Here is a 10,765-nt window from a genome sequence, read left to right on the forward strand (position 1 = left end):
ATTTCAGTGCAGAATCACAGTGCTTCTCGCTGACCATCCCCCTTCTACAAGTAGACATACGCCTACAGTAGGTTTGCTGCAGAATCTCTCAAGATGTTCATATGATGCTGAAAAGGCTTTGTGAGAGAAAACCATCTCTACAATATTTATTTCTATTCATGTTTTTTTTTATTTACAAATGTCATTTGTAAACTTAAATCTTCTGCATCTAAACTTAAATCTAAATGTTCTTCCAATAAATTTTGCAAAAGCATTAAGCAATGTATCAAAATTCATATAATTTGTAGCAAATACATTTAATTTTTCAATAGTTGTTTTTAGCAGGTAAGAACAACTAGACAATGTTACATTACAAAAAGATATTAATATATAAAAAGCCATAAAATTTATTATTATTGTAATACTTTATACTAATATACTGTAATACCTTTCTACCGTTTAAATCCACCATTTTACTATTACATTGGATTTTTGTTGTTAATGTTTACTCACAAGTCAACATGGTGGTTCTGAAGTTCGTAGTTCTGAAAAGATTGAAAGTACAACACAGGTACAGGTATACATTCTTGGTGTCTGGGTGTGATTTCACACAGCGATGCTTCTAATATTAGAATGTTAACGGCCACTTAAGATCTAAAGTGATGTCATGCTTTCAGTTCATGCCAGCCCCTGGATCCGCCTCTTGCTCTGCTTCATTAATCATGTTCTTGTATTTACTCTTGAAAAACCCAGCCTGAGAAGAGGCAGCACAAAGGTTATCTCAAAACACATATATATTATTAAAGCGGCATCCTGAATATATGAGAAATGAATAAATCTTTACTAAGGCCATAAAGCTGTTTAACGCACGTGTCTCACCTTATACAGACCAGCAGTGAGCAAGGCCAGAAAAGCCAACCCTCCCAGAGACCCTCCAACTATTTCTTTGGTGAAATTTGGTTCAGGATACACTTCTACTTCTGCTTCAATCTGAGAGGTGAAGTTACAGAATTGAGAATAAATCCCCACCAACTTAAAATGCAAGTTAGACAATTTAACTTTAAACAAAACTTATCTTGACCTTGCGAACAGGAGGGCTGTTGTTGGACCCTGTGGAGAAGAAGATGTACTCTTGTGTGTCGTACTCCAGACTGGCTGTGCTGGTCAGCAGGAATTTGGCAGAAGGAAGTCCGATCTGTTGAAGATGCATGAGCCTGATGTAACATCTCACTGGAGTAAGACGAAGCCCAGAACCGGACTTGTTTACGCATCGTTTACCTGCTCGATCCACCGTGAACTGAGGTTGGCTGATATTTTGTACTCTTTCACCGTCTGCCTTCCCATTAACTGAGTGCATCTGAACACGCTGCACCTCGCTACAGAGCAGTCCTGTTGGTGATGCAGAGGAAACAGGAGCATAATAACAAAGCCACTGTACGCTGCAGTTTAACAGTTGTAGTTAGGAAGTGTGAACTGTTTGTGAAGTTACATCATCCGTTTCATGACATGTTTGTTTTGTTTAGCTTTTAGGAAAACTTCACCGATTTTCAATAGGGGTTGATCAAAACAACCTCAGATAATATTTAAGAATGAAGGGACAGACTGCTCCATAATTTCTGTGCAGAGAAGTTATCTTTCATTCATTCCTCTGGTAAGACACCTCCGTCCGCCATTGCTTTTCCTTCGCATACGCCTAAAGCACTAATATTCAATGGCCGAAGGTCCTGCTGTAGATTATTTAGAAGACAGCGATTTCTACAGCACAGTCTGATATTTGTGGTTAGTTGTAAGAGCCAAAGAACAACGCAGACGAGTTACGCCATTGGGAGGAGGATGAGGCTGCCTGTGAGGAACTGGCACCTGCAGCAGAAAGCCCAGGGTTTTCTACGTGCAGAGCCACAGGCTGGCATATCACTGCGCACTAAGCACTGAGTAAGTAATAAATATTCAATCTTTTATTGTTTTAACTTGTGCTGTGATGTTTGTAAAGTTACGAGCTACTGTTTATGGTGTTTTACACTGTTGGAAGCTTGTGTTGCTAACGCTAGCTGGTATAATAGCTCTCTGTCAATGGCTGGCAGCAGCTAATTCAATATTACTACTTAAATTTTTACGCAGTATCAGCTTTACTGCTGCCAATTCCTCTTGGATGAAGTTGTCTATTGCTGAGGAGGGACCGTGTGTGTTATGGATCATTAGGTTTGGGCTGCTTCTAAACAAAGCAGCAATCGAAGCTTAGCTTAGTGCTGTACAGTATGCGTATGCAAGAAAAAACAATGGCAGACAGAACAGTTTTGCTCCAGCACACTGGCTCCGCCCCTTTGTAGACTGACCCCGCCCCTTCTAAAATGCGCTACGCCCATTATAAGGCTGGCCCCGCCCCATCTTAGCCTGACCATTGCTGGGGCAGGTACAGAGGAACCAGGAAGCACTAGTTGTAGTCTGTGAGCCTGAGGCTCAAAAGTCTCTGTCCTGTTTCAGAAGCTTTTTGCAGAGGAGTAAATGATAATTTCTTTGCATAGAAAATATGGAGGAATCTGAGTGTCCGGTCATTCTTACATACAGTACTACCCGAGGTCATTTTAGTCAGTGGTTTCAGCTCTTGGTCTTTACACACAGATGTTTCACCACAGTATCAGTCTTACAGTATGTACTGTAGATGCTAAAAAGCTCAATTTTGTGATCTGGCCTTCAGCAACTGACTAATATTTCTCAAATGTTAGTCAGCCACTCAAAAATTAAATAAATGAAAGATTTTAGACTTTCTGGAAATGAGGTTTCATGCAAACAGACTCACCACTGCCTTATTTCTTTGTATTTGAGGGACAAAGTCCTGGACGTCTGGTGGCTGTTCTTTGTATTTCAGGCAGCCTTCAATCTGGAGCAGAGCAAACGCATGTAAGTTCAACAACGTGGACCCCATGTACCGCAGCTGGAGACAAAGGTACAAAGACGGCAGGTGAACAAAACCAGAGTCAGTGCTTGTTACCTGGAAATTGTTGGACTCCACCCAGATGTCTTTATCGCCAAGCGCGACTGGCACCCTGATCACAAGCGTGAAATTCAGAGCTCTGATGTGGTTTGTGACCTAACAGAGGGAAGGAAAGTGGGTTATTTGAGGGGCCAAATACAAAACTACAAACAATTTTGATTCTAATATCTTACCTTAATAAATTGTTCAAATGGTTTCTGTAAATCATTCTTTCCAAAAGTGAAGTTGCTATAGCTGATGGAGCTGAACAGAGACAAGCTTATCTTTAAATTAACATTATATAATATATTATCACATTAAGAATCACTTTTTGTCCTGTATGTAATGTATTTGGTTTTGATCAATACAAACCTTTCAAATGTCACAAAAATACTGTATTTCACATCTATCTCTCGTAATTTGTAGAGTTCGCTTGAACTGGAGTGTTCCTGATTCCCACTACAAAGACAAAACTCTTATTAACTTCTACTTTTGGCTACATGGATATGTGCATGGTGTGGCAGCTAGCGGAAGAGAACCTGGTGGCATTTGCAGTGATAGAAATCCTCCTGTCAAGCTGACTGTTGGTGTCAATCCCATAAGAGACGGTGAAAAAGCTCTAGAAGCAAACAAAGACCAGTTAGATTTCCTGTCACAGTCTGCTGCAGGCAGAGATCCTACAAACCAACCTTAGAACTGTTTTTAAAAATCGGCCTGTCCACGGTGCATTCTGTTCTTCCCTGCAGAATGCCGCCGTCGCTGTCCAGGGAGTTACACTCAATCCTTCCCTTTTGTTAGGGACAGTAAAAGTCAAATGCACGAATCCGACTGAACATCAAGCCTGAACTGATGCGATCGTTTACCTTAAGCGCTGCGAACTTCCTGTAGGAGAGTCCAGGTGGGTACGTGAGGATGACACGTGTGTTGTAGGAGTTCTCCCCATTGTTCTCCAGAGACACGGCGACGTCCAGGAGTTCATCAATACCAACTTTAACCTCCGTGGAACTGTGTTAATGGGAAATACTAGAGTTTACATCCCTGTCGTGTGTCTGACCTACAATAAACAGTTTTAATGAGCATCGATTTGACGTTTGTAATTCACCCGTTGAAGTTAAAATCCACTTTAAGCTTATCCACACACTTCCCGTCAGTGCCACAGTTGACCTCAAAGCCCAACTGCAAAAGAGAGAATGAAATAAAGCGTAATGAGACCATTCATCAAATCAGCTCAAAGGCCACAGTCAGTTATTAGCAGGCTGAAAGTGAGTGACAACCTTATATTAAAGTTACCTACAGGATGAAAGCTGGTTGTTTGAGCTTGCTGGTGTAAACTTGGCCTAAGTTTGTCAGCGGAGGGTAAACCATTGAAAGTGAATCTGAGTTCATTTCTGAGTTCATTGAGAACATCTTCTTGACAAGGCTGCAAAAAGAGGACAAAAAGCTCTGACTGTGATCCAGCGTCTGATTAATGCAGTAATGACAGCAAAACAACTCACACTCACCTCAATAAAGAAGCTCTGTTTTACACACGTTTCTCCAGTATTGATGGTAATCAACTCGGACGTCGCTTGTTGTTTTTTTGCGATATACGCTCTGTTGTTTGGAACCTTACGCGTAGCGTCCAGTGTAAAAATGTAATTAATCTCAGCTTGAGCTGAAATAAAATTATTTATATTTTAATTAAAAGGTTCATTAAAGGTTTATTTAAAGATGAACTGTAACAGATGGACGATGAAAGAGGTCAGAACCTCGGGCTCCAGTAATGGAGGTCATGGTGAAGCAGAGTGTCGCTTCGCTCCTTAGTGGTGCTGAACAGTCCACATTCTGAGTAGGAATTTGGTTTGGTTTATAAGACACTGAACCCTTAACCAGTACTATGGGCCTTGATCTGAACAAGAACAAGGGAGAAAATACACAAACAACCAGCTGCTGTGTTTAATAATCCAGCTTCTACTGATGATGGTGTTCTGGATTCATAAACACTATACATCAACGTACCTGAGTAGAACAACTCGTCCCTTTGACCCCACGGCTAGGTCAGGCAGACGGTCCCCGCTACGGTCGAAGGTCGACTGACTGATCGACAGACCGAAGAACTTCAGTCCCGACTGAACTTCAGAAGCAGGAATTCTCTACACAGAACAAATGATTGTAGTTAGTCAAATTGAAAACTGAGGTCACATTGTCATTGTTGTTTTTTGACTGCTCACCTGTGAGAAAGTAGGATTGATTCTTGTTCCTGCCTCTCCCTGAAATATATAGATGCTGCCCTGACCGTCGTCCTCCAAAGGCGAGCCCACTGCCAGATCGTTGAGCCCGTCTGTGTTCAGATCAGGCAGCACAGCGAGAGAAGACCCAAATCTTCCTTTGCCAGATGCGGCGCCTCTCAGTATTACCGGTGAGTCAAAATCACATATCACATTCTAATGACAAAAGGAACAAATGAGCAGGTTTGAATGAAAGAGCACAATTTAGAGATCAGTGCTGAATCAAACTCATTTACCAGAACAGTTAAAGTGCAAACGTAAACGATTCCCTCTCGATCTGATTCCTTGTACATTGGCGCTGATATGAGAATTAGGTCGGTGACGCTGTCACGATTCACATCCATGGCACGGAGCTCTGCCCCGAAATATTCACCACTTTGAATCTGTAGAAGCAGCAGAAGTCAGAACTGCTTAAGTTGATGGTTGAATTCTCCAATGACTACATGTGATTTGTGGACACCCACCTGGCTCTCAGGCGGCTCAATGTCCTGGTATCCCCTGTCTGCGTAAACTGTTATAACCACTCCTCTGTGCTTGTATCTTGGAGCTCCAATAATTGTGAGGGGGGATCTTTTAATGGTGTTAGCAACTGCCAGAGAGTAACCTGGAATAAAAGGCTCACAGCTGACTCATCCTTAGAACTTTGACCTTTAACCACTAATCAGCCATTAGGTACCAATTAGATAAAGATCTATACCGTATATAACATTTTAGCAAATTTCTGTATCAAAATACACAAGTCAAATCAAATTAAATATTAACATCATACTGTATTAGCTACTCTTGCCAAGTGTATTCCTTCATTTGCATCGTAACAAGGTTCCATAGCTCTTTGGCTATAGGACAGTAAAGCATTATTTTAGTTTAAAGTTTTACTTTTCCTACCCATATAACTGTCAGACTCTATGGTTGGAAGTTCAAACAAGCGCTGCTCTGTTCCTTTGTATTCCAAGAAGCCACCTCTCCATTCATTGGCACCAACCATACCCATCTGAAACCCCTGCAAATTAAAGGTAGACGTGTTCAGCACTAAGCATTATCCATCCATCCATTTTCTACCACTTGGTCGTGGGGGGGGGGGGGCTGGAGCCTTTCCCAGCTAGCTGAGGGCGAGAGGCGGGGGTACACACTGAACAGGTCACCAACCTATCACAGGGCAACACAGACTATTGACAGACACACTCATACCTATGGGCAAATTACCTAAATGCATGTTTTTGGACCGTGGGAGAACCCAAAGAGAACCCCAGCAGACACGGGGAGAACATGCAAAGTTCACACACTGTATAAACACATTTTTCTGTCTTTTCTGTTTTTTTTTTTCTGATTTTGTGTTCTCGGGACTGTGTTGTTGCTTGGTTTGATCTTTACCCCAGGCACATAAGCAGCACTAAACCCTTCTTGAGCCATCTCCATTTTTAGTGTGTCTCCAGTATTTTGAGTCCCTGCAACAGCAAAGTAAATTACTGCAATAACCAATTGACACACAAAGCTTATACAGTACATATATAGTCAATATTGTATTGCAAACAATTGTTTAATACTTTTTATTTTTGTTGCATGTACGAAGTGACTTAGAATTAAATGTGCACTCATACCTTCGATAGAGAAGATTTTGGACTGCAAACTCTGCCTTATTTTGTCAAGGGCATCAAAGCTCTCCACTTGAAACACATGCTCTGAACTGGGTGAAGATGCAATAGTATCCAGTTCTCTTTTTGCCCTGTCATTGTAAAAAGCACTTCCCACCTGGGTTTGAAAAAAAAAACGATGCAACCCAAGTCAAACAATGATGCCAAGAAAACTAGACTCTGTTTAATGATACCACCTCCCTAGGATGCACGCGTGTCTGCTGCATAAACTTTACAAGCACAGTAAAATCAAATCCAACTGAGTAACTTACTCCAATAGCAAATCTCACAATTCCTTTTGCATTAGCTTGTTTTATTGCACTCTGCAAGTTGCGTCCGTCCTCAGATTTTCCGTCTGTTATCACTATTAATATCTTCTTCACGTTTGGTCTGGAGCCCTTTGTTTGTGTAAAAACTCTTCGTCTGGAAACAGAAACAGAATTTCAGTGCATGTTCAATATACAACCCTTGGCCAGCCGCCTAAAGAGATACACCAGAGATAACGAAGCCAGACGAATAAACCGGCTGTTCGCAACACAACCTGCGAAAGTGTACTCTCAATGGCAGGGTAATAACAACAGAGCAGACCCACCAAGGCTGGAAACTGAACAGTACTGGAAGGGTATATGGGAAAGGGAGGCATCACACAACAGTGATGCACAGTGGCTGGTGGATCTGAGGGAAGACCACAGCAACCTCCCGGAACAGAATCCAGTGACTATCACAGTGGCAGACATCCAACATAGAGTCTCAGGTATTAAAAAAACTGGACAGCACCTGGCCCTGACATGATCCACGCCTACTGGCTAAAGAAGCTCACTGCAATCCATGAGCGCCTGGCAGCACAAATGAACCAGCTGCTAAGGGATGGGACTCACCCTGAATGGCTGACCGAAGGGCGAACGATCCTGATAATGAAGGATCCCTCAAAGGGCACAGTCCCATCCAACTACCGGCCAATAACCTGTCTCTCCACAACATGGAAGCTCATGTCAGGCATCATCGCAGCTAAGATAAGTGGGCACATGAGTCAATACATGAGCGAAGCACAGAAGGGCATTGGTAAGGATACCAGAGGAGCCAAACACCAACTCCTGGTAGACAGAACAGTCACCCAAGACTGCAGAATGCGACACACCAACCTGTGCACAGCCTGGATCGACTACAAGAAAGCCTATGACTCAATGCCACACACATGGATCACTGAATGCTTGGAGCTGTACAACATCAACAGAACTCTAAGGGCCTTCATTGCAAACTCGATGAGGTTGTGGAGAACCACCCTTGAAGCAAATGGGAAGCCACTTGCCCAAGTATCCATCAAATGTGGCATATACCAAGGAGATGCACTGTCCCCACTGCTGTTCTGCATAGGTCTGAACCCCCTCAGCCAAATAATAAACAAGACTGGCTATGGATACCGACTCCGGAACGGGGCCACCATAAGTCACCTCCTCTACATGGATGACATCAAGCTGTACGCCAAGAGTGAGCGAGACATAGACTCGCTGATCCACACCACCAGGATCTACAGCTCAGACATCGGGATGTCATTCGGACTCGAGAAATGTGGGAGGATGGTGACAAAGAGAGGCAAGGTAATACACACAGAAGGGGTCTCACTCCCAGAAGGAACAATAGCAGACATTGAGGACAATTACAAGTACCTTGGAATACCACAGGCAAACGGCAACCTTGAACAGGCAACAAGGAATGCGGCAACAGCCAAATACCTCCAACGAGTAAGGCAAGTCCTAAGAAGCCAGCTCAATGGCAAGAACAAATCCCGGGCAATAAACAGCTACGCTCTGCCAGTGATCAGATACCCTGCAGGAATAATAAGGTGGCCAAAGGAAGAGATACAGACCACAGATGTTAAGACACGAAAGCTCCTCACCATGCACGGAGGGTTCCACTCCAAATCCAGCACCCTGAGACTGTACGCTAGCCGCAAGGAAGGAGGCCGAGGACTAGTGAGCGTGAGAGCCACTATCCAGGATGAAACATCCAAGATCCATAAGTACATCAAGGATAAGGCCCCGACAGATGACGTGCTGAGTGAATGTCTCAGGCAGTGGAGAACAGAGGATGAGATGCTGGAAGAGGGACCATCATGGGAGGACAAGCCCTTGCACGGGATGTACCACCGGAACATAACTGAAGTGGCTGATCCCAACAAATCCTACCAATGGCTTGAAAGGGCTGGGCTGAAGGACAGCACAGAGGCACTCATCCTGGCTGCACAGGAGCAGGCCCTGAGCACCAGAGCCATAGAGGCCCAGATCTACCACACCAGACAAGACCCAAGGTGTAGACTGTGCAAAGAGGCCCCAGAGACGGTCCAGCACATAACTGCAGGGTGTAAGATGCTGGCAGGGAAAGCATACATGGAACGCCATAACCAAGTGGCTGGCATAGTATACAGGAACATCTGCACGGAGTATGGACTGGAAACCCCAAGGTCAAAGTGGGAAACACCTCCCAAGGTGGTAGAGAACGAGCGAGCCAAGATCCTGTGGGACTTCCAGATCCAGACTGACAGAATGGTAATGGCGAACCAACCAGACATTGTGGTGGTGGATAAAGAGCAGAGGAAAGCCGTAGTGGTGGATGTGGCAATACCAAGCGATGGCAACATCAGGAAAAAGGAACATGAGAAACTAGAGAAATACCAAGGGCTCAGAGAAGAACTGGAGAAGGCTTGGAAGGTGAAGGCCACAGTGGTGCCTGTGGTGATCGGAGCACTAGGGGCTGTGACCCCCAAACTGGAGGAGTGGCTACGACAGATCCCTGGAAAAACATCCGAAATCTCAGTCCAGAAAAGTGCAGTCCTAGGAACAGCAAAGATACTGCGCAGAACCCTCAAGCTCCCTGGCCTCTGGTAGAGGACCCGAGCTTGGAAAGTGGATGAGACCACCCGCGAGGGTGAGAAGTAGAGTGTGTGGTGTGTGTGTGTACTCTATTATATATATGTATATAATATATGTATATATATACTATATATATATATATATATAATATTATATCTATCGTATATCTCTCTGTATATATATCTCTCTATCTATACATATATCTCTGCTCTCTCTTCTCTATCTATATCTCTCTCCTATATGTTCTATCATCTCATATGTCATATCTACTCTACTGATCATCTCTCTCTCTCTCTGTATCTGTCTCTGGGGTAATACTCTCTCTACTGTCTCTCTAGTCTCCTGTCTGTCTGTCCTCTCTCTGTCTCTCTCTGTCTCTGTCTCTCTCTCTGTCCTCGTCTCCTCTCTCTCTGTCTCTCTGTCTCTGTCTCTCTCTTTTCTCTCTGTCCTCTGTCTCTCTCTCTGTCTCTCTTCTCTGTCTCTCTCTCTGTCTCTCTGTCTCTGTCTCTCTGTCTCTGTCTCTCTCGTCTCTGTCTCTCTCTGTCTCTGTCTCTCTCTCTCTCTGTCTCTCTGTCTCTGTCTCTGTGTCTCTCTTCTCTCTGTCTCTGTCTCTCTGTCTCTGTCTCTGTCTCTCTCTCTCTCTCTGTCCTGTCTCTCCTCCTCTGTCTCTGTCTCTCTCTCTGTCTCTCTGTCTCTGTCTGTCTCTCTGTCTCTTCTGTCTCTCTCTCTCTGTCTCTGTCCTGTCTCTCTGTCTCTCTGTCTCTCGTCTCTCTCTGTCTCTTTTCTCTCCTCTCTCTCGCTCTCTCTCTCTCTCTCTCTCTCTGTCTCTCTGTCTCTCTCTCTCTCTCTCTCTCTGTGTGTTGTGTGTGTGTGTGCCTCTCTCTCTTGTCTCTGTGCCTTCTCTCTGTGTGTGTTTGTGTGTGTGTGTGTGTGTGTGTTGTGGGTGTGTGTGTGTGTGTGTGTGTGTGTGTGTGTGTGTGTGTGTGTGTGAATATAAGCAGAGGATGGAGCTGTCAAACATGAAGAAGCCCAAAAAAACAGTCCAGT

General features: G+C 43.9%; 1 long non-coding RNA gene and 1 pseudogene across 1 annotated transcript; one reads left to right on the top strand and one right to left on the bottom strand.

Annotated features, from left to right (window-relative positions):
* Positions 1–142: 142 nt before the first annotated feature.
* The window catches only part of LOC114845514 (integrin alpha-M-like), a 15,081-nt pseudogene continuing 4,458 nt past the window's right edge, over positions 143–10,765 (bottom strand).
* LOC114845533 (uncharacterized) lies at positions 868–5,333 on the top strand. Its single transcript, XR_008693269.1, has 3 exons — positions 868–976; positions 1,072–2,938; positions 5,213–5,333. It is a non-coding gene; the product is annotated as an uncharacterized LOC114845533 (long non-coding RNA).

This window comes from Betta splendens, chromosome 19, assembly GCF_900634795.4.
Source record: "Betta splendens chromosome 19, fBetSpl5.4, whole genome shotgun sequence".
Taxonomy (NCBI): domain Eukaryota; kingdom Metazoa; phylum Chordata; class Actinopteri; order Anabantiformes; family Osphronemidae; genus Betta; species Betta splendens.